This window comes from Oryx dammah, unplaced genomic scaffold, assembly GCF_014754425.2.
Source record: "Oryx dammah isolate SB20612 unplaced genomic scaffold, SCBI_Odam_1.1 HiC_scaffold_27, whole genome shotgun sequence".
Lineage (NCBI taxonomy): Eukaryota > Metazoa > Chordata > Mammalia > Artiodactyla > Bovidae > Oryx > Oryx dammah.
Window position 1 is genome coordinate 5,917,455 of NW_024070211.1, and position 27,298 is coordinate 5,944,752.

Sequence of the window (27,298 nt, forward strand, 5' to 3'; positions counted from 1 at the left end):
GGGGGCCGCGCTGCTGCTGTTGCCGCTGCTCGCCGCCGTGGAAGGTGAGCGGGCGGGCGGGCGGCCGGGCGATGGGGGCGGGGAGCGGCCGGGCACTGGCGGCCGCCGGCGCCCACCTCCGCCCCGCGGCCCCGCAAAGTTTGCCCCGGGGCTCGCGCCGGGCGCAGGTGGCCGCGGGGAGGTGTGTCCGGCCGCGCCGGGAGGCGCGGGCCCCGCGGGCTCCCGGGAGCGGCGGGCGCTGATTGACTGTGCCAGGAGGAGGCGAAGGGACCATCTTGCCGAGGCTTTGTAGCCAGCCCGGCGAGCGCCGCCCAGGGCCGGGGGGCTGCCCACGCGCGCTCGCCGCCCCCGGCCCGGGCACCCCTCTGCGCGCCGGCCTGGCCTTACTCGGCACCGGGTGGAGGGGCGCCGGCCGGGGGGTGGGGAGGCCCGGAGCGCAGTCGGGGCTGGAAAGTTTGGCAGGGAGCGGAGGGAGGCAGGCACCATGACTGGTCCGGGGTGGGGGTTCCCGGTCCGCGCCCCCGGGATGGGGTCGGAGCCCCGAAGAGGGGGGACTGGCAGAGTGGAAGTGAGCGCGCCAGCACCCCGCGCCGGTGCCTGCCCATCGCCCGCGGCGTACAATGGGGTCCCCTCCCCTGGAGGACTGCGCGGGGGATGGGTCCGTGGGCATCTCTGGGCCGCGCGGGGTCTCCGGGCACCCCTGCCGGCCACCGCCCCGCTGGCGGCAGAGCTCAGCGTGGCTGCTGGAGCCCCGGGAACTCTCCAGCTGCCGCCAGGGCCAGACCAGATGCTCTTGCCATGTGTTGGCCTTGGCTAGGGTCGCTGGGCCCTCTCCCCCATGGCCTCGTGTGGCGGTCCCACCCGACCCCCAAGGAAACAGGGCGGCTGCCCAGCCTCCTGAGCCAGCTTGCTCTGGAAGGAAAGTTACTGGGGTCTGGGTGTGTCCCCCAGAAATGGCCGAGCCTGTGGGGCAAGAAATGAACGTGAATAATGGTTCTCATGTGTACTGCACTTTACAGTTTTCAACCCGCTTTACAGTTTAGGAAGTACTTTGCACTATATGCAAAGTACTGTGGTTTACAACGTGCGGCACAGTTGACAAGGTACTTGAAGCTTTAGAAGTGCTTTCCCACCAGCAATTTTGTTGGATTCCCCAAAATAAGCCTTCCAGGGAATCCAGATGGGTTAGAGTCTTAACTTCCTTTTACTAGAAAGGGAAACCAAGGCTCAGAAAAGCCAGTTCTTCACGCTTGGCCTTTGGGTGATAAAAATAGAATGGGGGTCTGGAGTCTGGGAAACTTGTGCTCTGTTCATTTTGCTGGTCTTCTCATCCCTAAACAGGCTAACCTCTCCAGGATTCTGCCACCTTAGGCCCGAGCGGTACCCTCATCTTGGGCCATTTGGGGGTGATGCGAAGCCCATTTCCCTCTTGCAGCTCAAAAAAACCCAAAAAACCAAACCCAAAAATAACCCGATGGAACCAGGCATGGAGCCCACAGACTCTGGGAAAGGACGGATGGGGGATCCCATGCGATAACTTTAGTTTCTCTCTCAGTAATGAGTGTTTTAGTGACCGCAATTCAGGGGGTGGAGGGGGTGTCCCTGGATGGCAGCCATAGTTTCTGGCACGGAAGCAGCTGTCCCCAGGCTCCTGGAGGGTTTGACGGCTGCCTGAGGTTTCCCGGCGTGGGGCCCTTGGGGCACCAGGGTGCCACGAGCCCTGGGTGTGCAGGGCAGCCCTGAGACCTGGCTGCTGGCGGGAGCTCCCTGGAATAGGGCTGAGGTACCACTTATTAGCTCTGGCTTTGGGGAAATGACTCATGCGTTGGCCCGCTATACGTTGGGATGTTTACAGTATTATGGGGAGCTTGGCATAAATATTGCTCTTTGGGTTGTAGTCAGCGGTGCTGGAGGGGAAGAAAATTGGCCCCTCTCGTGTTGGAAAAGGCCCTGGGTGTGTTTTTAATTACAGGGGTGGGGGTGGGGGGTGGTAGATGGAAGGGCCACGTCTGTCCAGGCCTGGCCCTGGCGGGGGGGCGGTCAGAATCTGGTGGGCTCTGGCCAGAGCGGACCCTCGGCCCTGGACACAGGGCTGATCAGCTGCTGATATCCCAGGAGGGCGTGGCGGCGTGGGCTGCCACTTGGGGGCAGACTGGGAGGCGGGCTGCAGCGGGCATCCCGAACCTTGCTTCAGGCTCTTCCTTTGCTCCCTGGATACTCTGGAGTCTAGTCCATTAGGCGTTAAGAAGGAGCTGGCCTAACAGAGGGGGAGATGGTGTGAGGTGGAGGTCAGGGGCCTGGCTTCTCACTTACTCGGGGACCCCCAGACCAGCTCCCTGCCCTACAGGGAGCTCAGTTTCCCTGAGTCCAGAATGTTCGACCTAGCCTCCTAGGATTCACACGCACCCTCCTTGCCTTCCCTGAGCCTCAGTGTTCTCATCTGCCAAGTGAGGGTAATCACGCTGGTCCGGCCTGTCTCACAGGCATGTCTGTGAGATTCAGACCAGATAATGGACCGGAAGAAGTCACCTTGAAGATCTGCATGGCCTCTGAGGGATGGAAGATGGGCAGTGCCGTTCATGACACAGCCCCGAAGAGACGGGAGCCTCCCGGGAGCAGGACAGTCTGGACGCAGACCTGAAGCCCGGAGTGTTGAGGGGCAGCCCTCGGGTCTCCTGGTACCCAGGGATGTACAGCCGCCACTCCTGGCCCATCCCCCTCTTCCTACCCCGTAGTAACCGTGCTGTCCTGAGCGTTAAGGTCTAGAAAATTCCCAGCCTTTGAGAGAGGAGACAGGATGTGTATAGCTTTGGGGGGTGGGGAGGGCGGCTAGGTTGGGCTTCCCAGGTGGCGCTAGTGGTAAAGAACCCACCTGCCAATTCAGGAGACGTAAGAGATGCGGGTTCGACCCCTGGGTGGGGGAAGATCCCCCGGAGAAGGAAATGGCAACCCACTCCAGTATTCTTGCCCGGAGAATCCCACAGACAGAGGAGCCTGGTGGGCTATGGTTCTTAGGGTTGCAAAGAGTCAGACACTACTGAAGCAGCTTAGCACACAGCATGGGGGCTAGGTTAGGATGGCAAGCTTGGTATCTCCCCAAACCATGAGACCCCCAAAGGAAACCTAAGTCTGGAGCATCTGGATGTTTTGAGAGGATGGTAGTGCCCCCAGGGTTGTGTCCAACAGGAGAAGAGGCCAGTGGTGGACCAGCTGCTAGTGAAAGTTGCTCAGTCGTGTCCGACTCTTTGCGACCCCATGGACTATACAGTCCATGGAATTCTCCAGGCCAGAATACTGGAGTGAGTAGCTTTTCCCTTCTCCAGGGAATCTTCCCAACCCAGGGATCGATCCCCGGTCTCCCACATTGCAGGCAGATTCTTTACCAGCTGAGCCACCAGGGAGGCCCAGACCAGCCACTAGGTGGAATCCAAAAGTTGAAGTCTAGAGAAAATCCATCTCCTCTGTACATTTGATCTTTTTTTTCCTTAAGATTTTTTGATATAGACCACTTGTAAAGTCTTTATTGAATTGGTTACAGTATTGCTTCCACTGTACATTTTGATTTTCTGGCCATAAGGCACACAGGATCTTAGCTCTGCTACCAGGGATCGAACTGGCACCACTTGCATTGGAAGGCAAAGTCTTAACCACTAGACTGCCAGGGAAGTCCCCATACATTCGTTCTTTTGGTTTCCAAATATTTATGGAGCGTGTTTTCTAGCTGGTGTCGTGCTAGGCCCTGGGGCAGGCGGGGAGACAGGACAAACTGACAGGGAAGCCGTTGGCGAGGTTCAATGTGATAAGTGTGTCCTGGGTCCTGCCAGGAGGCAGTCGTGCGCCACCTGCGGGATCAGCAGCCATGTAGGGTGGAAGCCAGTTACTTTGTCATTTATAGCTTTATTCCTTGCCTCATTTTCTTACTTCCCATTCTCTCTGCCTCGAAACTTTCTCAGCCACCTGCCATATTAATGAACTGTGTTCCCAAAAAGCTAAGGAGGTTGACTTTGGGACCTAGAGGAGGCAAAGTCTTAGCCTGGAAGAAGGAACAGCGTGTGTAAAGACCTAGAGACATGATGATTAGTATGTGATACTTGGGTGTATCTGAGGGAGACGGGTGTTAACGGCAGCAAAGGGGGATTAGGCTGAGAAGTTTCGGCTTGATGCTTAGGGCACTGGGGAGCCACTGAAGGTTCTTGAGCCACGGGGGACCTGGCCAGATTTGTTTTTGGAAAGATCACTGGCTTCCAGTATGTGGAAATGTTCACATGGGCTAGAACCTGTCCTGCACAGTAAAGAAAAGGCCAGCTTGTCTGTTCTTGGCTAGGCAGTGAGCTCCCCAAGGGAGCTCAGTTTTGTGTCCACGGTGGTAACAAAAAAGTGAAGTCGCTCAGTCATGTCTGACTCTTTGTGACCCCATGGGCTGTAGCCCACCAGGCTCCTCTGTCCGTGGAATTTTCCAGGCAAGAATACTGGAGTGGGTTGCCATTTCCTTCTCCAGGGGATCTTCCCAACCCAGGGATCAAACCCGGGGCTCCCGCATTGCGGGCAGATGCTTTACCATCTGAGCCACCAGGGAAGCCCAGGAGTGGTGAAAAGAGCTCCATTCAAATGCTGCCTCCCAGAGGCCTTCCCTGATTACCTCATCTAACACAGGCTCAGTTCAGGCACGTTCATCTCTCCTGTTTTGTCGTACTTCAGAATACCCACTGCCATCCAAAGTGGCATCAGAGACTTGTTCCTTTCCTTATTTAGTGTCCATCTTGCCCACTAGACTGTAAACTCCAAGAGACAAGAGGGTTTTTCTAAATTTATTTTTTTTAATTTAAAAATTTTATTATTATTATTATTTGGCTACACTAGACGGCCTACATGCATTGGAGAAGGAAATGGCAACCCACTCCAGTGTTCTTGCCCGGAGACTCCCAGGGATGGGGGAGCCTGGTGGGCTGCCGTCTATGGGGTCACACAGAGTCGGACACAACTGAAGTGACTTAGCAGCAGCAGCAGCAGACGGCCTACGGGATCTTCGTCTCCCCCACCGGGGATCAAACCCATGGCCCCCGAAGTGGAAGCGTGAAGCCCTAATTGCTGGTCTGCCAGGGAAGTCCTGAGGTTTTTATCTTCCCTGTGCCCTGAACTGAACCCAGTCACCCGGTGCCCTGAAATTAAAGGAGCTGAGGGACGCTGAATGAATGAATGAGTGCGGAGTGAGCAAATGAATGAATACATTATATTGTGCTATACAGTAAGTGTCGGGAGAATGATACAGAGACGAAGGAGGGAGTCCCAGGGCCGGGGAGATGAAGGAAATCTTCCCAGAGGGAGAAGCAGAGGGCAGATGTGAGCAGAGATACAGAATGCAGGAAGATGTTTGGGGATAATAAAGAGATCAGTTCAGCCAGAGCTGAGGATTCAAATGGACCAGCGGCAGCTCTGTGCCAGGCAAGTCCGCTCCTTACAGGGGTCGAGGGAGACTGCCCGCCCCTTCCCCCCATACACGTCTTGTCTCTCCCACCCCCAGCCCAGCCTTCTGCTGGGCCCGCCTCTGGGGCATTACCTATCTGAGATCCAGCGACCTTCAGTGGGATTAATTTAGAATTGGTTTTCCTTTTATGTTTATTCTCCTGCTTCTCATTTTTAAAGGAGGCTGCTTTCATGTACTCGTCTTAGCCAGGAAATCAGAGCTTAGATTTAAAGCCCGAATGCTGTAGAATTCAAAAGCAAGTTGACTTATTCATTTATTCCTCCATCCATCCATATGTTTTAAAAGAGTCGCCAGGCACTCCATGTCAGGTGCTGGGTGGGGAGAAAGGATTCCGACTTCAGTGGGAAACAAGGGCGGCCAACTTCCAGGACCCTGTGGGACGGAGAAAAGGCACGGCCTTTCTGGACAATCAGACCTGGGTTCAGACCCCCCAGCCCTGCACACTGTGTGTGCCCTGGGCAAGGAGCTGGACTCCCATTTCCTCAGGGGTTCCTGGGGACACCCACACAAAGTGTCAGGCACACGACGGGGGAGGAGGAGGGGAAGGGATAGTTAGGGAGTTTGGGATGGACATGTACACGCTGCTTTGTTTAAAATGGCTAACCGACAAGGACCTACTGTATAGCAACAGGGAGCTCTGTTTGATGTTACGTCACAGCCTGGATGGGAGGGGAGTTTGGGGGAGAGTGGATGCGTGTATATGTATGGCTGAGTCCCTTTGCCGTCCACCTGAAACTATCACAACATTATTCATCGGCTATACCCCAATATAAAAATAGAGTCAAAAAAAAAAAAAGAAGTGTCAGGCACTTCTCTGTGTAGAGGCTGTTCTCAGCCCCTCCAAAGTCCTCGTCCTTGGAGTGAGCGCCTGTGATCGGTGATGGCTGTGTCCTAATTCACTTCCCCTCTTTCTGGAATTCAGATTGTTCAGTCCACAAACCAAACTTCAGTGTCTCCCCCAACCCAGCACACAGACTCCCAACTGCTCCCGCCTTGGGATGGCGACCCCCCAAGTGTGAGCAGGCCCAGAGCCCCATCTCTGCCTCTCTCTTCAGGGCTCTGTCAGGGGAAAATACTTGCTTCTTACCATGGCAGGGAATTGGAAGAGGGGCTCTCAACTGGGGTCTTAGTTATGGGACCCTGGGATCACCCTGAAATTATAATAGAATGTTGGCCGTGACCGTAGATTTTCCTAGGAAGCAGGGTCTTAGCTTTCAGAAGATTCTCAAAACAGTTGTGAAAACACAAGCCCATACCCAGGCTCCCAGTGCGGGGGTTTGAATCCTTGGTTGGTCCTGAGACCCCACTGCCAGCTCCCTCTGCCCTGCTGTGGCCCCAGACCCTCCCAGGGGGCAGAGGTTGTCCTTCCTAATGCATTTGGCTGCCTCCACTTCATCAAGATTTTGCATCAACCCCAAAGCCAGGGTGGGGGCAGGTAGTCTGGGCAGCTGCGCCGGGGACTCTGCAAGGCCCAGGGTCGCAGCTGGTCAGCTTCGCCTGCCCAGAGCTTACCTATGAGCTTAGGGTGGCGGTCGGACCCCTGCAGGCAGAGAGACCCATAAAGGAAAGGGCTGATGATAGAACTGGCTGGTGACAGGAGGCCTGGGCTGGACAAGGGTGGAGAGGTGAGACCAGGAGGGCCTCCTGACAGTGGTGGACCCGCCCTGCACCTCTGACCAAAGCCCCCTCCCATCCTGTGGCCTGGCCTGCTTGCCTGACTTTGCTGGAGATTTGATACATCCAGCTGGAGCCCAGGGATCAGTAATTTTTAACTCACTTCCCAGGTCTTTCCATTGGGCAGGCGGGGACTCCTGGGACAGAGGAAGAGAAACCTCAGCAGGAAAGTGGAAAAGGCCAAAACGAAGTGAAGTCAGTCCGAGTTAGCGCCCACCAGCCCAGGCCGCCGGCCTGCTGGTGAACGGAAGGAGGCTTGGCAGGGGGAGGGCAGGGCGGGGCAGGGCAGAATGTTTGCACACCTCTCAGAGACGGGGTGGGCCATTTATCTGACAGCCCCTGGAAGCTTCCTGATTGGGATCAACTGTCTGATAAGGCTGCCTTGGAAGCATTTTAGGGTTTTAGGGCCTTTTAAAGCAGGTGCCTTCCGGAGGGTGGAGAGGAGACACCTGTCTTCCAGGTGCCTCTGTATCACCTGGGGCGAGGGGCTTGCTTAGACCACCTTAGCCTGGGCCGTGCTCAGTGAGCTTCCTGGAGCTATCTGGAGCCCTGCTGCAGCCCCCTCAGGATAAGGCTATCCTCAGGGAAGAGACCTTGTCTGCTCTGTGGCCTTGAGCAAGCGGTGTGCTGTCTGAGCCTCAGTTTACTGATCCGTAAACTGGGGATACTGCCTGTCGGAGGCTCGTGGTGAGGGTTAAAGGAGGTCCCGTATACAGCGGCCAGCAGAGCAGCCTGGTCTGCAGCCCTGCCAGTGTTTATCCGTTGTCAGGACTGTGAAATGTCAGCACCCTTGTTCCCTGCCGGAGTACTTGCTCCTGTCTTTGAAATCCCAGAGCCCTTTAGCCAAGCCCTGACCACTCTCTGTCTTGTTCTATAAACAGCAGAGCCTAGGGGTTACAAGGATGTCTGGAGTCAGGCTGTCCCTTACTATGTGTCCTCTGGTCGGTTATTTAACCTCTCTGAGTCCTGGTTCCCTCACTTCTTCTTCTTTTTTTTTAAGGGCACTTGCTATTTATTAAATAAATGCCTACCAAGCTCCATGCGTTTCACATACAGATATATCATTCAGTCCTCATGACTGCCCTGTAAGGTAGATCTTTTTGTCCCCATTTCACTAGAGCTTAGGTGATCCGCCCAAGCCCCCTCCCTTCTTAAGTAGTGAAGGATTTGATGTTGGGACTTCTGGAGTCCACTTGTCCCCTCTAAGCTCTCAGAGAATATGCGTTTTCTTTTTTTGGGTATAAATTTATTTATCTTAATTGGAGGCTAATTACTTTATAATATTGTATTGGTTTTGCCATACATCGACATGAATCCGCCACAGGTGTACATGCGTTCCCCATCCTGAACCCCCTTCCCACCTCCCTCCCCATCCCATCCCTCTGCACCAGCCCCGAGCATCCTGTATCATGCATCAAACCTGGCCTGGCAATTTGTTTCACATATGATAATATACATGTTTCAATGCCATTCTCCCAAATCATCCCACCCTAGCCCTCTCCCACAGAGTCCAAAAGACTGTTCTATACATCTGTGTCTCTTTTGCTGTCTCGCATACAGGGTTATCGTTACCATCTTTCTAAATTCCATATATATGCATTAGTATACTGTATTGGTGTTTCTCTTTCTGGCTTACTTCACACTGTTTAATAGGCTCCAGTTTCATCCACCTCATTAGAACTGATTCAAATGTATTCTTTTTAATGGCTGAGTAATACTCCATTGTGTATATGTACCACAGCTTTCTTATCCATTCGTCTGCTGACAGACATCTAGGTTGCTTCCATGTCCTGGCTATTAGTTCTTGAGGTGGCAATGATGAATGAATGGGTCAGTCCACGAAGGATGAATTTGTGTTTGTAACTGAATGTGTATCGTACATGTGATGAGTGCACAGAAAATATTAACTGTGGCTGTTATTTCTCAAAACCAGTGGGAAACTGCATTCAGAGCAGGGGGATGTGGGTGCCGTTTTACTCAAGAACTCTGTCTGCAGCTCTTCCCCATCCCTCTCCACTTCACCCCAGGAAAAAGCCAAAGATACAGAGTTAAGTTCTATCTGACTCTTGCTGAGTCGTTGAGAGGTCCCTCCAGCCTGCCTCTTTGCTTCCCATGCAGGTTTTCCACAAGAGCCCATCCCCCCTCCAAGTCAGCCTCCCTTAACCCCAGGAAAGGGACAGGATCTTCTATCACCGCAACTTAATTCCTGACCCTTGGCCCCCAGCCACCAACTTCCATGAAAAAGTGAAAATGTTAGTTGCTCAGTTGTGTCCAACTCTTTGCAACTCATGAACTGTAGCCCCCCAGGCTCCTCTGTCCATGGAATTCTCCATGCCAAGAATACTGGCATGGGTTGCCATTCCCTTCTCCAGGGGATCTTCCCAACCCAGGGATTGAACCTGGTCGTTGCAAGAATCTGCATTGCAGGCAGATTCTTTACCACCTCAACTACTAGGGAATTCACACCAACTTCCATACATGATAATAAAAACAGCCAGATGCTCTGCTTAAAGACATTGTACTGGGTTGGCCAAAAAGTTTGTTTGGGTTTTCCATTAACCCAAACAAACTTTTTGGCCAACCCCACATACGTCATCTTACGCAACTACCTCAACGGCTGCACTGGTGGTTTTATTATTGTGCCAATTTTATAGATGTGGAAACTGAAACTCAGAAAGCAACTAGCCCAAGGACACATAACTAGGGAGCAGGAGGCAGGGATTCGAACCCAGGCCTGGAGGACTCTGAAGCTCCTGCTCTGCAACCACCACCTTCCAGCAGCCTCTGGAATGTACCTCTCAGCTCAGAGAAAAGGCTTGGCTCTGACGAGGGTCTCCAAGGCAGCCATCCAGCCTCTGACTCCATCAACATCCTGAGATAATGCAAGTGGGAGGGTTCTGGAACTCACAAACCTGCCATAAAGAAGCAATAGCTGTCATAATGGTCAGAATAATGTTGTTCTAACTTAGACAAATCGGGTGTTAACTCATTACATTGTGAGGGGTGCCTCCACAGAGAACAGAGGCTGTGGAACAGTCACAGGGCCATTTGTAGCTTGTGTTTCTAAACCCATTAGCTCATCGGGTTTTCACAGCAACCCAATAAGTGGGCGGGAACCATGGGGCCCATTTTAGAGGTGAGGAAACTGAGACCTGGGGGAATAAGGCGACTTTCTGGAGGGCAGTGGCCAGACCATGCCTGAAGCCCAAGGCGGTTCTCAACGGCTCAGAGATCCTCGATTCAATTTGAATTCCTAGCCAACATTTAAAAATCAGGAGAGTTTACAGAGAAATCCTGTTTCTGGCTTTGTGAGAAGTCAGACAATCTGGCTTCTCTAGGCCCACATTCCCACATGGCCACAGTTGGCTGGAGCCGAATAGTGACTGCCTCTTCAGAAGAGCACGTGAGCGTGGGCTGGGGCAGGGCGGGGGTGGGGGGGGTGGGCGGGGAGCTCTCCATCAGCTTGCGTCACACATTTGTGTTACTTGCCTGGGTCCTCCAGGGTTCAAGTTTGCCTCCTAGATCTGCCCCGCCTCTCCTGTTAGTGGTGGTGGTGTTGTTTAGCCTCTAGTCTCTCTTGCGATCTGGAGTAAATTGCTTCTCCTCCCCAGGCTTCAGCTACCTCTTCTCTCAAATGAGGGGGCAGGACTCAGTGGTTTCGGAGGCTCCTTCCAGCTCTGGGATTGCATGCCCGGTGCCAGGCTCCAGGCAAGGAGGGAAGAGCTAGACAAAGGCCAGGGCTCTGCCCCTGGGACGTGTATCAGTTATCCATTGCCGCCTAATAAGCCACCCCAAAACATACTGTCTCAGTACCACAGTGGTGTGTTATTCCTCCTGACTCAGTGGCGTGGCCGGGTGCAGCTGGACATTTATTCTGCTCCGTGTGGTGTCAGCTTGGATCACTCTTGAGCTTGCACTCAGCCGGGCTGTGCTGGAAGGTCTGCCGTGGCCTCTCCTACATCTCTGAGGCCCTGGTAGGGAGGGTGGGAAGGCGCCCCCCCACCCCACTCTTCAAGATCGCTCACCCGCCACTAGTCTAGACCGAGCTTTCCACAGCGGCTAGCTCCCAAGAGGGTAAAGAGGAAACCGGAAGATTCCTTGAGGCCTGGACTGTGATGTCACAAAACACCACCCCTGCAGTTGAGCAAGTCACAGAGCCATCTCAGATGCATCCCAGGCCTCCTCATCCAGTCCAGAGACTGGGAGGAGATACGCTGGGCTCGATTTTCTGTTCAGTCTTTCAAAGGAAGCACCGTGTGCTGTGAACGGTTCAACACGCAGCATTCACCTGTGTGTTGCCCGTGGTCCTCAGCGTGTCTTTGGGGGCGATGCTCGGCCCCCAAACACCCCCCTCACCGTGTGCACACACCTCGTGTTCTGGGCCGACCTGTGGTCCAAACGTAGCTTCAGCAACCCCCTCCCTCCCTCCCTCTTTTTTTTTTTTTGGCTACACTGGTCTTTGTTGCGGAGAGTGGGCTTTTCTCTAGTTGTGGTGTCCGGGTTCCCCAGGTACGGTGCACGCACTCTCTGGTTGTGATGCACGTGTCCTCTAGTTGTGACGTGCAGGCTCTCTAGTTAACGGCGTGCAGGTTCTCTAGCTGTGACGTGCAGTCTCTCTACTTGCGGTGTGCAGACTTAGTTCCCCGGTGTGCAGACTTATAGTTGCCCGGTGGCACCTGGGATCTTAATTCCCTGAGCAGTGATCGAACCTGCGTCCCCCGCATTTGAGGGCAGATCCTTAACCACTGTAGCACCGGGGAAGTCCCTCGGCCCCTTAAGCGGCTTTCTGTTTAGTGACAGCAGGTATAGGCGGTGACCACACTGCGGGACAGTCTACCCCAGGGAGTTTCTAGTCCCGCCCAGGGTGTGGGTAACCGGGAGCCAGAAACCTCATGCCCTTCCTGCTCTCCATCCTATCCCACCGCTGCACTGACTTCCTGTGCTGTCTGCCTCCCCCGAGAGGACAGGGACCCTGCACTTCACCCTGTCCCCTGCCCAGCACAAGGCCTGGCTCATGATACGCACTGAATAGATGTTTGTGCCATAAAGTGAAAGTGCAAGTCGCTCAGTTGTGTTCAGCTCTTTGCAACTCTCGATACTGAATACTGGAGTGGGTAGCCTTTTCCTTCTCCAGGGGAGTTTTCCCAACCCAGGGGTCGAACCCAGGCCTCCCACATTGCAGGCGTATTCTTTACCAGCTGGGCCACAAAGGGAGCCGCAGCAGCCCAAGTCGTAGCTGTTCAGGATCAGGCAGGAGGAGGTGGCCCTGGGCTGGTAGGAATGAATTTGGAGGATGGGGCCAAGGTACCCTTGTGGCCTGGGGCAGGTCACTTCACCCCTCTGGGCCTCAGTTTTCTCATCAGTAAATAGGGGATCATGATTTAACCACCTCAGAAGGCCATGTCAAGGAGCAACTGTGTTCTTCATTCAACTATAAAAGAACATGTAAACGAAGATCCTAGAAGCTGTGCAGTCCAGGAAAAAAGAAATCCTTTGACACAATGCTGTAAGTCAACTATACTTAAATAAAATTTTATAAAGTAAAAAAACAAACAAAAAGAACCTGTAATGGGGTGACCGGTCTGTCACCCCGACCCTGGCTGGGGGCCACCGTAGGAGCAGGGAAGCGCTGGGGGAAACCGAAACGTCTGAGGCATTGGTTGGCCAGTTGCTGTCAGACCTAAGTTGGGACCACAGGGTGGCACAGGGCTTGCGGAGATATGTGCACGCAGTGAAGCGTTGAAGACCATAAGCAACACGTTAGCGAGTTTTATTGTCAAACGGTTAAGCAGGAAATGGGGTTGCTGACTGAATAGGAATCAAGCCTACACAGATAATACAGACACAGTCCTTCTGACACCCCTTAGTCTCTCTTTTATTTTTAGAAAAGACTAAAAATGTGTTTGGGTGCGTCTCTTGTTTGCACAAGGGAAGCTGAATTATTATTTGGCGCTCTAGATTTGTTACTCAATGCCTAGGTCTTATTCTTTTAATAAGTGAGTTAATCCTGCTCATGTTTATTGATGTAATGGATGTGTTGGGTCTCAACTCTGTTGTGATATTTTTGGGGGTTGGCCAGACGAACTTTCTGGCCAACCCAGTATGATGGTGTGCACTTTATTTGCTGTGCTCCTTTTTCCACGAGGTGTGCATTCTGTACTCTGGTTTATGTAAATGCACTTGGTATTTAGGGAGGTTCATGGTTTTGTTCCGGTGGTCCCCTTTGTACTTATGCCTTCTTCCGCAGAGTCTAATCTCCTGTTATAGCATCCAGTATATTGTTTCTAGAATTCCCATTTATGTCTTTTTTATATAGCCCTTGTCTCTACTGATTCAGTAGAGACAGATTCAGTCTTTTCCTTCTTGAACTTATTAAACAGAGTTACAGTAAAATAAATTAACAACCAACCAAACCCTAAGAGTCCCAGCTGGAGACCCTAGACTCTTGAGTTGGCCGGGTTGTGAATGGATATTTGACAGACAGCAGTGTCCCCAGGAGGGTGCATGTCTTGTCTAAAGAAAGCAAGTGGGACTTCCCTGGTGGTCCAGCGGTTCGGATTCCACACTGCCACTGTAGGGGACACCAGTTCAATCCCTGGTCAGGGAACTAAGATCCTGCATGCCACGTGGCACAGCCAAAAACATAATAATAATAACATAAAGAAGGCAGGTGCTACCCACTGTTGACCATCTTGCTGTGCGGGGATTAGGGCTCAGTTTTGCCCGAACTTCTGGTTTGCAAAGTTCTGATATTTATAGAAAAACTTGTTAAATGTTTGCTCAACTCTACAATACAGTCCTGGCCAATCTAAGTCATATTTGTCGGCTGAATTTGGCTCAGGAGCTGCCAGTTTCAAGCTCTAGTTGAGGTGTTTTGGACAGAGAAATAGCAAGGGCATTGTTACCTCCATTTTACTGATGGAGAAGTTGAGGTTCAGAGAGCTGTAGTGACTTACCCAAGGCTACACAGCTGGTAGCCACAGGCTTCCCAGGTGGCACAGTGGTAAAGAATTTGCCTGCCAATGCAGCAGGTGCAAGAGACGCAGTTTCGGTCCCTGGTTTGGGAAGATCCCCTGGAGGAAGAAATGGCAACCCACTCCAGTATTCTTGTCTGGAGAATGCCATGGACAGAGGAGCTTGGCGGGCTACAGTCCCATGGGGTCACAAAGAGTCAGATATGACTCAGCATGCATGCACGCCGCACGCGCACACACACACACAGCTGGTAAGCAGTGACATTGTCAGAAGTGCCTCTTAATCTTAAATTGGAGAGTCTTCCTGGAACTTCCCTCCATGGCTTCTGTTTCCTGCCTTCCAGAACAATCCAGGAGCAGACGCTCCTTCTGGCAGGCATCTACGCTATTTAAAGGCAGAGAGCATGTCTTCCTTCCAGTTCTTCTTCGCGGGCAGAGTTGGTGCAGTGGGAGGTGTGTGTTCTTGGAGTAGAACCTCTGGCTCTGAAATTTACAAACAGCCTGACCTCGGCCCTTCTAGAAAAATTTAATTATTTTTGGCCGTGCTGGGTCTTTGTTGTAGCGTGGGGGCTCTCTCTAGCTGCACTGCACAGACTTCCATTTGCGGTGGCTTCTCTCGCGGTGGATCACGGACTTTAAGCATGCAGGCTTCCTTAGTTGCAGCTCACAGGCTCTAGAGTGCGTGGGCTTTGTTGCCCCATGGCAGGTAGAATCTGAGTTCCCGGAACGGGGATTGAACCCACGTCCCCTCCAGTGGCAGGCGGATTCTTAACCACTGGACCTCCAGGCAAATCCCAAGCCTTGGCCCCTTTTAACTTACTTACCTCTTTGTGCCTCAGTTTCCTCCGTGATAAACTGGAGTTAGGAAAGTTTCATAGACGGTGACTTCCACGATGCTTGTCGAGGAACAGCCAGGCGGAGAAGTGGCAAGGCAGGCAGGCATTCCAGGCAAACAGCAGGACAGCATCTGCAGAGATCCGAAGGGGAGGCCCCGGAGCGCGTGGTGTCTTTGGGAGCTGGAAAGAGGCCTGTGCGGCTGAGAACGGGGCACGCCAAGCACCGGGGCGGGGTGCAAGCTGCCTGGGCCCAGCAGGCAGAGAGTGTGGGGTCAACACTCCCATTATGGCGACGACATATGTCCACAGCACCAACTTGTCACTTGGCCTGAGTCCATGGGAAGCCGGAAGGACAAAAAGCATCTGAACGTGTAAGTGGGGAGAAAGCGGCTTAGCGCACAGTGGGATGCGTCCCGCCTGAATGGGGGCTTCTCCGCCTCTCGCGGGGAGGCAGAGCCTGGGAACAGCCCTGGCCAGAGCCTGTGGGGCCCTTCTGGAACCCACGAAAGGCCATGTGGCCCAGGGAGTCTGTTCGAGTCAGGGCCCCAGGCCGGGATGTCGTCGTGAGCCTGTCCCCATCAGTGTCAGCTGTCACTCCCCACGGCTTCAAATGGCAGCTCCTGCCGCTCTCAGGAGAACAATCGGACGCGCTCACTAGATACCAAGAAGGCCCTGATGCTGGGTGTTCCCGGGCCGCCCCGAAGCCCAGCCCCACGCCAGCAAAGCGCAGGGCTCCCTTCTGAATGGCCTCTGCTGGAGTTGAATGGGTCCGATGAGGCCCGGCCCCTTTTGGCCTGGGTCCAGGGACACAGGCGAGGCAGGAGATGCTGGGGCGAGATCCTGGACTCGAGATAGTCAGGCTGTCCACGTCCTGGCTTCTCCACTCACTAGCTGTGTCGCCTTGGGTAGCTCATTTCCCTCTCAGCCTTGGCTTCTTATCTGGAAAATGAGGATAATACCACCTACTGCATCATGGTGTTTCAGAAATTAAAAGAAAAAAACAGGTGTTTTTGAAAAGCAGGTGTTTACCCAACCTCTCAGCCTCAGTTTCTCAGCAGTTCAATGATTGATAATAATAGCAGTAATTAAAACAGTGTTCAGTGGTATCTGACTCTTTGCAGCCCCATGGGCTACAGCCCACCAGGCTCCTCTGTCCTTGGAATTTTCCAAGCAAGAATACTGGAGTGGGTTGCCATTTTCTACTCCAGGGGATCGTCCTGACCCAGGGACGGAACCCACGTCTCCTGCATTGGCAGGTGAATTCTTTACCACTGAGCCACCAGGGAAGCCCATCCTTTACCTAGATTCAGCAATGGTGAACATTTTGCCATATTTGTACCCTTTTTTGTATGAGAGTACCTGTATGTGTGTATTTTTTTTTTCTGAACCATTTGAACATAAATTGCTGATATGGGCAAAGAATTAATGTTGACTGAGAATTGATACATATAGGTCTAAGGCTGACTTTCTTAACCACCATTTTAGATCACTTTTCCTGGCACCCAGTAGGACTTGAAAATTGGTAGCAGTTGGGAGGAATAGCTGGTATTACAGCTACCAGGGAATCCCCCTGCATTACCTCATTCAGTCTTCGCTGTGGCCTAGGAGGAAACTATTAGCGGTGTCTTCATTCTCAAAAGAAGGAAGAGGGACTTCCTTTGTGGTCCAGTGGCTGAGGCTCTGCGCTCCCAGTGCAGGGGGCCCAGGCTCAATCCCTGGTCAGGGAGCTAGATCCCACAGCTAAGAGCTTGCATGCTGCAGCTAAAGATCCTGCATGGTGCAACAAAGATGCCACAGCGAACATCAGAGATCCCACATGCTGCGACAAAGGCCCAGCCCAGCTAGCTAGCTAAATAAATAAGACTCAAAAAGTAAGTCACTTAGAGCAAAATGTGAGGTTGGGATTTACACCTGTGCCTGCTTGACAGCAAATCCTGTCGCACAGAACTTTAGGGACCCACTTTCCTCCCCATCAGGCCTACCCTTATTGTAGCCACCAGGGCGGCACGTGGAAACTCTGCTCCAAGCAGTAGATGCACACGGGCCTTTCTCTGTGAGAATGAAGAGGGCATTATTATAGAGGCATGTGGACTTGGAAAAACTGGGGACTGGCCCAGGGTCCACAGTTAACTAGGTAGTTATGAGGACTCAGGCCTTGGGATTTCTAGAATCCAGCATATTTGTTGCCCCCTTACCTGGGTACCCTTTTCACCGTCTTTCTCTGGCTGCTTATTAAGACCAAGCTCGAGTGTCTCCTGTTTGAAGCCTGCTTTGACCCCTCTGACCCCTCCCCCGTCTATGTGTAGAGTTGAACTGTCCTTGGTGACCACTGTGTTCTCAGTGGCACCTTGTTACATACCTCTTCTATACTGCCTTGGTTAGACTGTCCTGGGTACTGTGTCAGCACATCTGGATTACCCCCAACCATCCTGGCAGATCCTCAGTCGTACTGGTTGAATAGAGGACAATTTGAGAGGTAAATAGCTGAGCAGTTGGATAGGAGCTTGAGTGATTGATGGCTGGTTGGATAGAGGATGAGTGCATGGGTAATTGCATGGGTTGGATGGTTGGGTCAGTAATGGGCACGTTGATAGATGGATCAAGAGAGAGAGAGAGAGCAAAGGATGGTTTTATGGCAACTGAGTGGATTGGATGGGTGGAGAGATGGGTGGATGGGTGGAGGGGCTGGGGTGGATGGACGGATGGATAATGGCAAAATTGATGCACCTTTTAGATGGTTGGATAAATGAATGGGCGAAGGAACAAACCTGAAAACCCAGAGTGCATTTCTCCCCCTCAGATTCTCTTTGGCGTCTGGATTGTGATATTTCCTTATTCTCCACTTTCGGGACTTAAAAAAAGAGCTGGCAAACTGCACACTCCCCAGGTTTGGAGGAACCTTCTGAGCCATTGACTGTGGATTTGCCAACGTTTCCGCACTGGGGAGTTCCAAAGAAGTTGGCCCCCAAAGTGAATTTCTGTAAAATAAATCCTATTTTCCCATTGACTTGGCTCACACTTTTGGAGCTATGTTCCTGCTGTCAGGGGCTGGTGCTCTTAGAGGCTGGTGACAGGTGGGGAAAGAGTTGGAACTCCCGGGGGCATCAGCTGCCCTGAGCTTCCACTCGCTCAACCTTGAGAGCAGCCTGATGCTGGCTAGGAGCACAGGAGCTTGGAGCCAGGGGAACAGGTTTGGCATCTGTTCCCAGAAACCTCAGCTGCCAGTGGGCTGCTGTGCTGCTAGACTTCTGGGAGAGCACGCTCAGTCTCCTCCAGGCTTATCTGTCCCATTCATCTGTCCATACGTCCTTTCTTCTCTCTCACAGTCCTAGCTTCTTTCCTTCTCCCCATCCGTCCGCCCTTTCATTCTGTCCATTCATTCAATAGTCATTTATGAAAGCCTCCAGTATGCTGGGACATAGAGAGGAATTAATGAGAACTGACGTTCTCAGGCACTTCCTGGTGGTCCATTGGTTGGGGGCTCACTTTGCGGTGTGGAAGACGCGGGTTTAGTCCTTGGTCGAGGAGCTGAGATCCTGTATGTCCCAATGAAAGATCTCACACGATGCAGCTAAGACTCGATACAGTAAATAAAAATGTTTAAAGAAAAAAAAGAAGAACTGACACTCTCATGTCAAGGAGTGACGTCCCAACAGAGGGATTGATGACGTCTCCTTCCTATTCCTTCTTCTCCATCTCTTCTTTCCCTTCGCCTTCTCTTCTGTTTCTCCTCTTTCTCTTCCGTCATCAGCATCAGGAGAAGGAAATGGCAACCCACTCCAGTGTTCTTGACTAGAGAAAATCCCAGGGACAGGGGAGCCTGGTGGGCTGCCGTCTATGGAGTCGCACAGAGTCGGACACGACTGAAGCGACTTAGCAGCAGCAGCATCATAGCAACTGCTCACCGCTGAGTCCCTGTTGAGTACTAGGTACTATACTGGCTGCTCTTCTGACACATTCTTATTTATTCCCTTCAACAACCCTGGATCAGAGTTATTAACAATGATTTTGCTGATAAAAAGGCAGGTTCAGAGATGTTCAGTGATGTGATATATAGGGTGTGAGATGGGATATTGTTTACTGCAAAGGGGAAATGTCTTCCAGCCTGGGTTGGTGGAAGGCATGTTTAGCCCAGTAGGATTTTTGACACATAGTGAATGGAACAGAGAACGTTCTTAGCAGAGGGGACAGCTTGAGCAAAGGCCGAGAGGCTGGAGCAGGGCAGGTTTGTAGAAACCACATGCTAAGTGCATGCTAAGTCGCTTCGGTTGTGTCCGACTCCTTGCAACACTGTGGACTGTCGCCCGCCAGGCTTCCTCTGTCCTTGGAGATTCTCCAGGCAAGAATACTGGAGTGGGTTGCCATGCCCTCCTCCAGGAGATCTTCCCAACCCAGGGATCAAACTCGAGTCTCTTATGTCTCCCGCATTGACTGACAGGTGGGTTTTTTTTTTTTTTTTTTTTTTTTAACCACTAGCACCACCTGGGAAGCCCTGTAAAAACCACAGTGAATGAAAATATATAAAAGAAAGAAAAGGGAGATGAAGCTCTGGGAGAAGGTTTGAGCTAGGGAAGCAGGGCCTTGAGTGACAAGCTGTGGTGTTTGAACTTGATACTGGAGGCAATAGGAAGCCGTGGAAGGAAATCAAAAGCAGGGACTGGTTCAGGGGCTGTGGAGGCTGATGTCGGAGGACGATCCAGAGTGCGGGAGGGGCGGGCAGGGAGGGGTTGTATGGGTCTGACCCGGAGGATTAAACTATACCCTGGGTGCAAGCAAATCTTGCCCAGCCAGCTCCTCTGGTTGTACGAGGGGCCAGGACATAAGGAATACATTGGGAAGGGGGCCAGAATGGTGGGGCCCATGGCAGAGTGAGGGGCTTCCCTGATAGCTCAGTTGGTGAAGAACCCGCCTGCGATGCAGAAGACCCTGGTTCAATTCCTGGGTCACAGAGATCTGCTGGAGAAGGGATAGGCTACCCACTCCAGTATTCTTGGGGTTCCCTTGAGGCTCAGCTGGTAAAGAATCTGCCTGCAGTGCGGGAGACCTGGGTTCAATCCCTTGGTTGGGAAGATCCCCTGGAGAAGGGAAAGGCTACCCGCTCCAGTATTCTGGCCTGGAGAATTCCATGGGCTGTACAGTCCATGGGGTCGCAAAGAGTCGGACACAACTGAGCAACTTTCACTTCACTTCATGGCAGAGGGAACATGTCTGCCTGGCCCCTGCTCCCCTTCCAGAAACCCTCCAGCTTCTCCAGAGAGCCTGTCCCAGCCCACCCACTTCACCCCTCAGTGCCAGGGAAGGGTTGTGGGCACTTTGCGAGGGCTCAGCAATCCCACAGAGGCTGTACAATCCAGGCAGCATACCAGGAGCCATCCCAGGATGCAAAATACTAGAGCCAGACATGGGGAAACTGAGGCCCAGCAGGGGCCTACCCTTGCCTGAGGTCACAGTAGGCCCATTGCAGGCCAGGAACTAGGTCTGTAGCCGCTAAAAGTCTTTCCAAGGGAGAGAAGACCTTTAAAGCCAGTGGTTCCCTTTTCTAGCTGTAGAGACTTGGATAAATTATTTAACATCTGCCTCTAGCCCTTCTGAGAATAACATGGGATAAAAATAAATAATGGACATCTAAAAAATGACTTAACCATTCCAGCCTTCAGCTTGCCCTTCTGTCAACTGGCAGGAATAATAACGAGAAAAACAAAGCATCATTTAGTCATTGTCCTCCCTGTAAGAATGTAAGCTTCATGAAGGCAGGACTTTTTTTTTTAATTTTACGCAAATAATTTAAAAAATTTGTTACAGTGTTGTTGTGTTGGTTTCTGCCAAAAGTCCGCCATAATTATACATACATCCCTTCCCTCTCGAGCCTCCGTCCCCTCCCCTGTCCCATCCCTCCAGTCATCTCAGAGTGCCTGACTAGGTTCCCGTGCGACTTTGACTCTTGTTTGCAAGTACCCACCATGCGTCCTGGGAGACAGTGGTGCTTGGTAATGAATGAATGAGGGAATGAATGAATGGAGGACTAGCCACCATATATGAGCTTCCTACAGTGCACCAGGCACGTAGTCCTTTACATGTCAAAGCCTGCTTAACCCTAACAACAACCCGATGGAGTGGGTACGATTATCCCCACTCTACAGATGGGGGAACGGAAGCTTATATGGGGGCTTTCCAAGTGCTGCTACACTGCCACTGTAGGCAGCGTAAGAGACGTGCCTTCCATCCCAGGGTCAGGAAGATCCCCTGGAGGAGGACATGGCAACCCACGCCAGGATTCTTGCCTGGAGAATCCCATGGGCAGAGGAATCTGGCAGACTCTAGTCAGTCAGTTCTGTCGCTCCGTTGCGTCTGACTCTTTGTGACCCCATGGACTGCAGCACGCCAGGCTTCCCTGTCCATCACCAACTCCCAGAGCTTATTCAAACTCATGTCCATTGAGTTGACGATGCCATCCAACCATCTCATCCTCTGTCATCCCCTTCTGCTCCTTTCTTCAATCTTTCCCAACATCAGGGTCTTTTCCAGTGAGTCAGTTTTTCGCATCAGATGGCCAAAGTATTGGAGTTTCAGCTTCAGCATCAGTCGTTCCAATGGATATTCAGGACTGATTTCCTTTAGAGTATATTGGTTGGGTCTCCTTGCAGTCCAAGGGACTCTCAAGAGTCTTCTCCAACACCACAGTTCAAAAACATCAATTCTTTGGCACTCAGCTTTCTTTATAGTCCAACTCTCACATCCATATATGACCACTGAAAAACCATAGCCTTGACTAGATGGACCTTTGTTGACAAAGTAATGTCTCTGCTTTTCAACGTGCTATCTAGGTTGGTCAGAGCTTTTCTTCCAAGGAGCAAGCGTCTTTTATTTTCATGGCTGCAGTCACCATCTGCAGTGATTTTGGAGCTCCAAAATATGAAGTCTGTCACTGTTTCCATTGTTTCCCCATCTATTTGCCATGAAGTGATGGAACTGGATGCCATGATCTTAGTTTTCTGAATGTTGAGTTTTAAGCCAACTTTTTCACTCTCCTCTTTCACTTTCATCAAGAGGCTCTTCAGTTCTTCGCTTTCTGCCATAAGGGTGGTGTCATCTGCATATCTGAGGTTATTGATATTTCCTCCCAGCAATCTTGATTCCAGCTTGTGCTTCTTCCAGCCCAGCATTTCTCGTGATGTGCTCTGCATATAAGTTAAATAAGCAGCGTGACAATATACAGCCTTGACGGACTCCTTTCCCGATTTGGAACCAGTCCGTTGTTCCATGTCTGGTTCTAAGTGTTGCTTCTTGAGCTGCATACAGATTTCTCATGAGGCAGGTCAGGTGATCTGATGTTCCCATCTCTTGAAGAATTTTCCATAGTTTGTTGCGATCCAAACAGTCAAAGGCTTTGGCGTAGTCAATAAAGCAGAAGTAAGGCTATAAAGAAAACTGAGCACCTAAGAATTGATTCTTTTGAACTGTGGTGTTGGAGAAGACTCTTGAGAATCCCTTGGACTGCAAGGAGATCCAACCAGTCCATCCTAAAGGAAATCAGTCCTGAATATTCATTGGAAGGACTGATGCTGAAGCTGAAACTCCAGTACTTTGGCCACCTCATGTAAAGAGTTGACTCATTGGAAAAGACTCTGATGCTAGGAAAGATTGAAGGCAGGAGGAAAAGGGGACAAATGAGGATGAGATGGTTGGATGACATCACCGACTCAATGGACATGAGTTTGAGTAAACTTCGGGGGTTGGTGATGGACAGGGAGGCCTGGCGTGCTACAGTCCATGGGGTCACAAAGAGTCGGACATGACTGAGTGACTGAACTGAACTGAGATGTTTTTCTGGAACTCTCTTGCTTTTTCGATGATCCAGCAGATGTTGGCAATTTGATCTCTGGTTCCTCTGCCTTTTCTAAATCCAACAGGAACATCTGGAAGTTCTCGGTTCACATACCATTGAAGCCTGGCTTGAAGAATTTTGAGCATTACTTTGCTAGCATGTGAGATGAGTAAAATGGTGTGGTAGTTTGAGCATTCTTTGGCATTGCCCTTTTTTGGGATTGGAATGAAAACTGACCTTTTCCAGTCCTGTGGCTGCTGCTGAGTTTTCCAAATTTGCTGGCATACTGAGTGCAGCACTTTCACAGCATCACCTTTTAGGATTTGAAAGAGCTCAGCTGGAATTCCATCACCTCCACTAGCTTTGTTTGTAGTGATGCTTCTCAGGCCCACTTGACTTCGTATTTCAGGATGTCTGGCTCTAGGTGAGTGATCACACCATCATGACTATCTGGGTCGTGCAGATCTTTTTTGTATAGTTCTTCTGTGTATTCTTGCCACCTCTTCTTAATATTTTCCATTGCTTTTCTGTCCTTTATTGAGCCCATCTTTGCTTGAAATATTCCCTTGTTATCTCTAGTTTTCTTAAAGAGATCTCTAGTCTTTCCCATTCTATGGTTTTCCTCTATTTCTTTGCACTGATCACTGAGGAGGGCTTTCTTATCTCTCCTTGCTATTCTTTGGAACTCTGCATTCAAATGGGTATATCTTTCGTTTTCTCCTTTGCCTTTTGCTTCTCTTCTCTTCTCAGCTATTTGTAAGGCCTCCTCAGACAACCATTTTGTCTTTTTGCATTTCTTTTTCCTGGGGATGGTCTTGATCCCTATCTCCTGTACAATGTCACAAACCTCCATCCACAGTTCTTCAGGCACTCTGTCTAATTGAATCCCTTGAATCTGTTTGTCACTTCTACTATATAATCGTAACGAATTTGGTTTAGGTCATACATGAATGATCTAGTGGTTTTCCTTACTTTCTACTTAAGTCTGAATTTTGCAATAAGGAGTTCATGATCTGAGTCAGTCAGCTCCTGGTCTTGTTTTTGCTGACTTTATAGAGTTTCTCCATCTTTGACTGCAAAGAATATAAATCTGATTTTGGTATTGACCATCTGGTGATGTGCCTGTGTAGAGTCATCTCTTATATTGTTGGACCAGGGGGTTTGCAATGACCAGAGTGTTCTCTTGGCAAAACTCTATTAGCCTTTGCCCTGCTTCATTTTGTACTCCAAGGCCAAACTTGCCTGTTACTCCAGGTATCTCTTGACTTCCTACTTTTGCATTCCAGTCCCCTATGATGAAAACGACATCTTTTTTTTGTGTGTGTGTTAGTTCTAGAAGGGCTTGTAGGTCATCATAGAACTGTTCAACTTCAGTATTAGTGGTTGGGGCATAGACTTGGGTTAGTATGATATTGAATGGTTTGTCTTGGAGACGAACAGAGATCATTCTGTCGTTTTTGAGATTGCATGCAAGTACTCCATTTCAGCAGAAGATATTAAGAAGAGGTGGCAAGAATACACGGAAGAACTGTACAAAAAAGATCTTCACAACCCAGATAATCATGATGATGTGATCACTAATCTAGAGCCAGACATCTTGGAATGTGAAGTCAAGTGGGCCTTAGAAAGCATCACTATGAACAAAGCTAGTGGAGGTGATGGAATTCCAGTTGAGCTGTTTCAAATCCTGAAAGATGATGCTGTGAAAGTGCTGCACTCAGTATGCCAGCAAATTTGGAAAACTCAGCAGTGGCCACAGGACTAGAAAAGGTCAGTTTTCATTCCAATCCCAAAGAAAGGCAATGCCAAAGAATGCTCAAACTACCACACCATTGCACTCATCTCACATGCTAGTAAAGTAATGCTCAAAATTCTCCAAGCCAGACTTCAGCAATATGTGACCCGTGAACTTTCTGGTGTTCAAGCTGGTTTTAGAAAAGGCAGAGGAACCAGAGAGCAAATTTCCAGCATCTGCTAGATCATGGAAAAAGCAAGAGAGTTCCAGAAAAACATCTATTTCTGCTTTATTGACTATGCCAAAGCCTTTGACTGTGTGGATCACAATAAACTGTGGAAAATTCTGAAAGAGATGGGAATACCAGACACCTGACCTGCCTCTTGAGAAATCTGTATGCAGATCAGGAAGCAACAGTTAGAACTGGACATGGAACAACAGACTGGTTCCAAATAGGAAAAGGAGTACATCAAGGCTGTATATTGTCACCCTGCTTATTTAACTTCTATGCAGAGTACATCATGAGAAACGCTGGACTGGAAGAAACACAAGCTGGAATCAAGATTGCCGGGAGAAATATCAATAACCTCAGATATGCAGATGACACCACCCTTAGGGCAGAAAGTGAAGAGGAGCTAAAAAGCCTCTTGATGAAAGTGAAAGAGGAGAGTGAAAAAGTTGGCTTAAAACTCAACATTCAGAAAACGAAGATCATGGCATCTGGTCCCATCACTTCATGGGAAATAGATGGGGAAACAGTAGAAACAGTGTCAGACTTTCTTTTTGGGGGCTCCAAAATCACTGCAGATGGTGACTGCAGCCATGAAATTAAAAGACGCTTACTCCTTGGAAGGAAAGTGATGACCAACCCAGGTAGCATATTCAAAAGCAGAGACATTACTTTGCCCTCTAAGGTCCATCTAGTCAAGGCTATGGTTTTTCCTGTGATCATGTATGGATGTGAGAGTTGGACTGTGAAGAAGGCTGAGCACCAAAGAATTGATGCGTTTGAACTGTGGTGTTGGAGAAGACTCTTGCGAGTCCCTTGGACTGCAAGGAGATCCAACCAGTCCATTCAGAAGGAGATCAACCCTGGGATTTCTTTGGAAGGAATGATGCTAAAGCTGAAACGCCAGTACTTTGGCCACCTCATGCAAAGAGTTGACTCATTGGAAAAGACTCTGATGCTGGGAGGGATTGGGGGCAGGAGGAGAAGGGGACGACCCAGGATGAGATGGCTGGATGGCATCACGGACTCGATGGACGTGAGTCTGAGTGAACTCCGGGAGATGGTGATGGACAGGGAGGCCTGGCATGCTGCGATTCATGGGGTCGCAAAGAGTCGGACACGACTGAGCGACTGAACTGAACTGAACTCCATTTCAGACTCTTGTTGACCATCATGGCTACTCCATTTCTTCTAAGGGATTCCTGCCCACAGTAGTAGATATAATGGTCCTCTGAGTTAAATTCACCCATTCTAGTCCATTTTAGTTCACTGATTCCTAAAATGTCAACGTTCACTCTTGCCATCTTCTGTGTGACCACTTCCAATTTGCCTTGATTCATGGACCTAACATTCCCAGTTCTTATGCAGTATTGTTCTTTACAGCATCAGACTACAGTCCATCGCAAAGAGTCGGACACGACTGAAGTGACTTAGTGCACACGCAAGAGGCTTATATGACTTGCCCGTGGTCACTGGGTTCCTGGGAGACAGAAGTGAGATTAAAGCTCTGCAGGCGGCAGGGCTGCACAGCTGCTGCAGAGCTGAGTGAACACCACAGTGTTTCGGGGACCTATTTCAACAGCTGGAACAAGGCAGAGGCTCGCTGTACAGTGTCCCTGGCCCTGTTCTCCCATTCCCCTTCCCTGGAACTCCATTCTCCTGTCTGGAAGCTCCGGATCTGGACTCTGACCTTCTCAGGGTCCTTGCACATGGACCGCCTGCACTAAGGAGGATGCTCCCCCAGTGAGCAACTCTAGATTGTCCTAGCGATCGGGCCCAATCCCCTCATCCCAAAGGGAAAAGACCTGGAGGTTTCTCCATGCTCCCTCCCCCTCCTGGGACTGTAGTGCCTCTGTGGTCTCTTGCACTAGCTTCCCAAGGGGCCCCGAAGTGGTGGCCAGACAGATCCGCCTGGATGGCATCACCCGGAGGCCTGCAGGGAGGGGCGTGTCCCCCATTCCCTGGCGGCTGTCCGTCCCAAGGTGTGAGGCTCCAGCTGCACGCGACGGGCCAGGCTGCCGCTCTGTCTGGAGCACTGCTCGGAGAAACAAACACAGCTGTGTTTATTCCAGAAATTACACATCCTGATAATCTGCTCACTCGGGGTAATGCCTCCCAGTTAGGATCACAGGGGGAGCCGTGCCGAGTTTCCTGAATTTCTGGGCAGATTTTCATTCTCTTTGACAACTGTGCTGTTGGGCAGACCTTGGCCAGTGGGTAGACCTCAGCCAGCGGGCACCTAGACACCATTGGAATGTTCAGTCCTGAGAATGGTCAGCGTTCTTACCTGGGCATGAGCTGCTGGGAGGAGAGGACCTTTTGCCTTGGCACCTCCAAATTGGGAGACTTGAGCCCAACACCCCACTGGCCCTGGCCACACTGGGACAGAGAGACACATGGGCCTCACTTAGGTGTGCATCACCCGTGACTGGATTTTGAATCTAATTACGCAATTTCTCTAAAACCTGTCCATGACTTCTATTTCTTTAAGGATAGATTCCCCGCTCCCCATAGGCCAGGGGCCCTGCTTAGGCTGGCTA

General features: G+C 51.0%; 1 protein-coding gene across 4 annotated transcripts in view; it reads left to right on the forward strand.

The window, feature by feature from the left end:
• The first annotated feature begins 8 nt into the window (after positions 1-8).
• EPHB2 (EPH receptor B2) overlaps positions 9-27,298 on the forward strand; it is a 216,242-nt gene continuing 188,952 nt past the window's right edge. For all 4 annotated transcript variants that reach the window (XR_005719120.1, XR_005719121.1, XM_040229551.1 and 1 more), the window contains exon 1: positions 9-44. The gene's annotated coding sequence lies outside the window, so the exon portion shown is untranslated. The remainder of the gene's footprint in view (positions 45-27,298) is intronic.